Source organism: Benincasa hispida, chromosome 1 (assembly GCF_009727055.1).
Source record: "Benincasa hispida cultivar B227 chromosome 1, ASM972705v1, whole genome shotgun sequence".
NCBI lineage: Eukaryota > Viridiplantae > Streptophyta > Magnoliopsida > Cucurbitales > Cucurbitaceae > Benincasa > Benincasa hispida.
The window spans coordinates 60,056,689-60,063,438 of record NC_052349.1 but is presented as its reverse complement, the minus strand read 5'-3'; positions in this window follow the sequence as shown (position 1 = coordinate 60,063,438).

The window sequence follows — 6,750 nt, the reverse complement described above, 5'->3', positions numbered from 1 at the left end:
TTTATATTCTCCCAATTGTTTTTTTTTTTTTTTTTGAGCAATCAGTCTGAATGGTGTGAGTTTTTCAGTCGGTGACCGTGCATCTTCGGTCGATACCTTTTTGGAGTTGTTTTATCCTAGGGATGATGTAGCAATAATGTTGACCTGCTTGCATACCTGGGCAGAGCCATGAAACGTCGTAAAGAGAGCAAGATCCGTGACTCAGCTTGTAAAGAATTTTTGTTTTGCAGGATCACATTTTTTATGACAACACTTTCAAATTACTCGCTGCTGTCGAGTTTCATTGTTGGAGGGTAGTCGGTTCCAACAAGAAAGTTCACAAATAAAAGGACCTAGAACAAATTATATGATCAAACACAAAAAAAAACATTTTTGAACCAACAAATCAAGTCAAATAACGCACATATATATAATAATTTAGTATACAAATCTACATAAATATACGCGGCCATAGGTGCCTGGTGTCTTTCAGGCAAATCAACATACAGGTTATGACAGCAGACAGAAAATGGGGAGGGTTAAATTAGAAATTATATTGAATATTAAAAAGAAAATGAAAACACAAATGAGTATTCTCTAACTTTATATCTGTCTCTCTCATTTCAACATTTTTTTCTCTTATCCACTAAGTTCTTATTTCTCTCACTAACTTTTGATTATCTCTCCTTAAACAAATTACCATTATCTAAAATATTATTTAAAAATTTATCAATTTCAAATTTTAATTCTAAAAGGTTTTATCAATTTATTTCAAAAATTCATATTAGATTCCATTGTGACAATGACCTCCACTTTTATTATCATATTCCATTTCAGTTACAGAGTTGAGCAATTGTTTTAAAATATTCAACTCCCATGGAATGTTACTATTAATAAAGGGTGGTGGTAGAAAATAATTCTAAAATTTATGAATTTTTCATAAATTATAACTAAAAATGGAATCCAAAAATTTTTTAATCATAATAGTTTTGCAACCTTCTTACCATTTACAACTATATAAGCTCTATAATTTGTTTCCTACAAGAATATAACTTGTATGTATTTCTTCCTATTTTTCAGTTCCATTATCCAAAACTTTATGAATTATAGTGTATAGATTTTACAATAGTCAATCTTACTAAGATTTTTGTTTTAATAAATATGTTTTAGTTTTACCTTACATATGCACAAAAGGAAAAAGTTATTTGATACAAGATAAAAGATAAGGAAATTATTTCAAATGGCAAAACTGTTGAAAATATTTACAAAATAGCAGTATTGTAACTTTAATTAAAAAATAATAATTTGAAATTTTGGAGCGTATCCCTAGTTTATGCTCTTTTGTAAACATAGCAAATTCCACCCATGCGGCCATGATTCACCGACTTCCGTCTAGAATTTGATTGATATCTGATTTTTATATGATTGTTATGCGATTACTATCTGATTTTCATTTAATATTTATTGTTATATGATTGTTATCTTATTATTATATGATATACTAATTGTCAATGATGTTGATTATTGTCTAATTACTGTTTGATTACTATTTGATACTGATTGTTATCTAATTGTCATCTTATACAGATTTTCTATCTAATGGTTGTTTGATTGTCATTTAATATTGAATGTTTTTTTTTATTTAGTTGTTGTCTGATTGTCATTTACTATCTAATACTGGTTGTCAATGATACAGATTGCTATATGATAATGATTGTCAAATTGTCAATGATACTAATCGTTACCTGATTGTTGTCTGATTACAACAATCAAATAGCAATCAGTGATATTGATTGCTATTTGATACTGCTTTGTGATTGTGATCTAATTATCATGCAATTTTTATTTAATGTTTGGAGTCATAATATGGATAATTGATAAAATAATTATTTGACGTAGTTTGATATGAGATTTGATAATTGAAGATTTGGAGAATTTGAAAGATTTGGGGTTTAGAAATTTAGAACTGAATTAGGAAATTCTGATTTATTTGTTTTAATATGAAACTTGAAGTTTGAAACAATATATATATGATAAGAAAAAGGGTAAAAGCACACATGTTTAGAATTGGTACACTTGGAATATCATGCACATAAAATGAAACACACATTACTTTAAAATGAGTTAATGATTGAGTGTTGACTGATATTATATATATTGTCAATACACTTGAAATGTTGATTATTGTAAGATATACTGTTAATATACCACATTTTAAGTGAAAGGCACATGCTTTGCACATTGGTTGTTGTTAGATATACTAAATATGAGAAAATACAAAAAAAAAAAATGAAGATTTGCTATCTTCCAAACATGATTTATATACCAAACATATTGTTATAACATTATTATTTGTTTCAAGTACACGTGTAAATCTTATTGTTTTTTTCTTCCTTCTTGTTCTCTTAGTTGTATATCTAAATTTTAAAACTCACACTATGAAAAAGAGTTGATGAACGATAGAGAGAATAAAATCACAAGAAATTGAGAGAAAAAGAAACGGAAAATCGAATAAAAAATTGTGTCGGATTGAGAGAAGAACAAATACGATCTACACAGGACCTAGAGGAGAGAACAAAAATTATGCGAAAGAAAATCACAACAACAATTAAAAAGAAAAAAAAACGCACACATAAAAAATAATAAACATTCACGAACACGTTGTAAAAAAAAAAAAAAAAAAATGACAATGACAATGATAAAAAAGAGAAGGAAAGAAAAAAAAAACACAAAAAAGCAAAAAAAAAAAAAATGATTAAAAAAATAAGAAGAAGAAGAAAAATATGCAAGTGATAACAATAAGAAAAAAAATATGGCATTTTTTTTTTTTTGTTATAGATGCAAAAGTTTAAAAACGTTGTTCTGCCTCGCAATTTTGTAATGCTGTGCCATAATTTTTATTTTTTTCAAAAAAAAATCTATCTTAAAAAAAAAGAGAAGGAAAGAAAAAAAAAACACAAAAAAGCAAAAAAAAAAAAAAATGATTAAAAAAATAAGAAGAAGAAGAAAAATATGCAAGTGATAACAATAAGAAAAAAAATATGGCATTTTTTTTTTTTTGTTATAGATGCAAAAGTTTAAAAACTCAAGCTACAATTACAAATACACAATTATATTTGGCTATCCAATATAATTTTCCTACATGGATAAAAGTCTATCAATATCTATCATTGATAGATTTTAAAATTTTACTATCTTTTATAAATATTTTCGTTCATTTTTCTATATTTAAAAACAATTCTAAAAGAAATTAAAAAAAAAACCTCTAATTTATATATAATAATCAAACCCCTCTTATAAATATAAATATTTTAAGTTTATGTGTGGCCGGAAATGTCGGGTCTCTTTGTTTCTAAAAATTTATGATTTTATTTTTAATTATAATTAATAATAGAATTAAAAAAGTATTACAATTTTCTCTCCTATATATATATATATATAACATCTATATTTTGTTTCCTTTTATTTATTTTGAAGTAAGTTTACTTTTTTTTACTTTTATGTTTGTATTTTGTATGAATATTTTCAAATATAGGAAAATGAACCAAAATATTTATAAATATGGTAAAATTTCACTGACTATTTGTGAATGATCATGATAAACCGCAATAGACTACTACTATATGTGTCTATTTGTGATATTTTGCTATTATTTGTAAATATTTTCAGCAATTTTATCGTTTAAAATAATTCTTCTAGTTTGTATTGATTATCTTTCCTTTTCTTTTATATATTTTTGTTAGAATGATTTATGTGACATTTAGGGAATGTTTGATCCACCAACTTTATAAGTTTACTATTGAAGTTTACACATTTATCAAGAAATTTCATTTTCGAGTTCTCTTTCTCTATTTTACACATTTATTGATACATTCCATTTTATAACTCTGAACCTCAAATACAAATTTTCTAACAACAACATATCAACTCAAATACCCCAAACACTCTCCTATCTTTAGATTTTCTTCAACTATACAATGCTATAGAAAAAATTATTTATTGATCTAACTTTTTTTATACCACTCCAAATATTTGGTAAAATATGTTTTGGTTAAACAATTATAATCATTCTTGGCTCATAATGTTTGACAAAACATGTATTCAAAATTTTCCATTATGGTTTAATGATTGGTAGGATATATTTGGCTTTAATGAGGCTATCCTACCATATTATATTAAAATTTTTGCCTCATCAAATACCAACATACTCATCATTCACCTTAATTTTACATTCCATTCTATCATCATAATTTTGATGTATGTGTGGCATGAAGAATCATTTGCATGAAGCATGGAAGAACTGGAAGAAATGGACACGTGATGTGTGCAGCATAAAGAATGTAGGGTAGATGAAGTTGGTGGAAGCATGCATGGCTAACACGTGGCAAAGAGAATAGTGAAATGATGATTCTTATGGAATGAAAAATTATGATGATAGAATGGAATGAATACATTGGTATTGATGAGACAAGGGTTTAATATAATATGTGTGTTTGAAATGATGTATAGATATATATATACAATGAAAAACTATAAACCAATAGAAATGTAATTGTAAACATATAATAGTTGGACTAATTATTATTATTATAAAAATAATTTAAAATTTTAAAATGTATAAATATTTCAAATTAGTTTTGGTTTTTATGTAAATAGTTATTATTTTTTTATAATGATGAAAATGGAATCTAAATTAGTTTATGTATTTTGAATTTGTCGATATTATGTCATTCAGTCCATTAAAGAGTCTAAATTATTAGCCGCATATGCTTAAGCTTTTTTTTTCCTTTTTTTTTCCCTTTTTTTTTTTTTTTAAGTTTCTTACAACAAAACATTTAAAAGAAGGGAATTAAAAATTATAAAACTTTTGAAATACCAAATTTTTTATATTCTATAATTAAATATATATATATATTTAAAATAATTTAAGTAGAGGTATAGCTTTTTATATTCATTCACTTAATCTGAATGGATAAATTAAACATGTATTAATTATTTCTTACCACTTTCTTTAGAAAATTTATGTTACATTTTCTAGTTCTTAATGTTTCAATTGAAAAGACCATTGGTATTTTCATTTTTTATTTCGAAGGAATTTGAAAGATTTGTTTCTAAAATATTATTTTATCGATCATTAACTTTTTTAATTACTTTGTTTTCTAAAAATTCCAAAAAAAAAAAAATTAAACAAACTTTTGTGATCTAATAAACGTATCAAACTCAAGAAAAATATAATTAATTTACTAACTTGATTTCATATTATAATTAAACAAAATTTGTTTCACAAAACTTTTCACATTCAATCTTTTTATTTTTAATAATGAATTTAATTGCTATTTTTAATTGATCAAAACATTTGTGAAGCATAGGGTTGTATATACTTTTTACTCAACAAAAATATAGCTTAAGTTTGTAATTGATCGATAAGCTTTATTTTTTCCAACAAATATTTTAAGTTGAGTAAAATAACAATACGCTAATTATATAAGAAAGAAAATAGTAACAAAAAAAATATCAAGGCCTCAACGATACACATTTCTTAAGATAACTTTGTTTACTTACTAGACACATTAATATTCAGCTTAATCAAAATGGAGTTGTAAAGTAAAAAAAAAACCTAGAATTCAAAATTAGATTCGACATCAGCATCTCCTGCAACATAAAAATAACATCAGCATCTTGAGATGCTATGCAAACTGAAAAGACTCTAGGACAATAATTGAGAGAACAAAAATGGAGAAAGAATGAAACTAGATGTTAAAAATGTTTAAGAAAACTCCCTTTTATAAGAGTTGAAGGGTGAGAGTTGGAAAAAAAAAAACCCTAAAAACTTTTGAAATTCCAAAATTAATTCTTCATCTAAATTTGTATCATGTTTTATCAACAACTATTATTAACCTTTAAAAAAAATGTAGAATAGAAAGCAATCAAAAAGTAAAGGACCAAATTGAAACATTTTAAACAATATGTACTAAATTGAAAAAAATATCCCAAGAATAGGAATCAAAACATAAATTTAAACTTGCGTAAAATACCATTTTGATCCTTCAATTTTGTCTTAAAAATCACTTTAGAGAAAAAATAATAATAATAATAAATTTTACACAATACCGTCCCTATCAACGAGTGACAAAATTCATCCATATGAGTTTGTTGCTAGTTATATAAACATCATTCTCTTCCTAAATTGTGAAAAATATATTCATTTACATTATTATTGTTAATATAATTTAATTAACTTCAACGGGATCTTGTTCTATTTTGATCAAAAAAATCTATTTTAATTTCTGAACTTTTAAAAAATGTTTACTTTAGTCATTGCTATTGAGATTCTGTTAGCACTTCAATTAGGTGACTTGTATTTATTTTAATTTTGAATTAGTTGGTAAAGCAACTTTTTATAGATCTCAAAAATCCATTTGTGTCTACGATTTTGGTCATTCATTATTTTGACAAGTTGGTAGTTGACATTTTACTTCACATTTATCTTACTCAATGCATGCTAAATACAATTTCATCCTTAAATAAACTTCATCTTTAACGAACATAATTTTAAACCAAAATAAATACTATCTAAAATTCAGGGATTAAAATAAACATTTTTTAAAATTTAGAGTTCAAAATAAAACAAGACTCAAAGTTTAAGAACCAAAATAAAGTTTAATTTAAAATTGATTAAAAGTACGGAGACTAAAATTCTACCATTCAAATTACTAAACTGAAATAAAACTCATGAATTGCTTAATGATCTTTTCTTTCGACTTTAGCCAG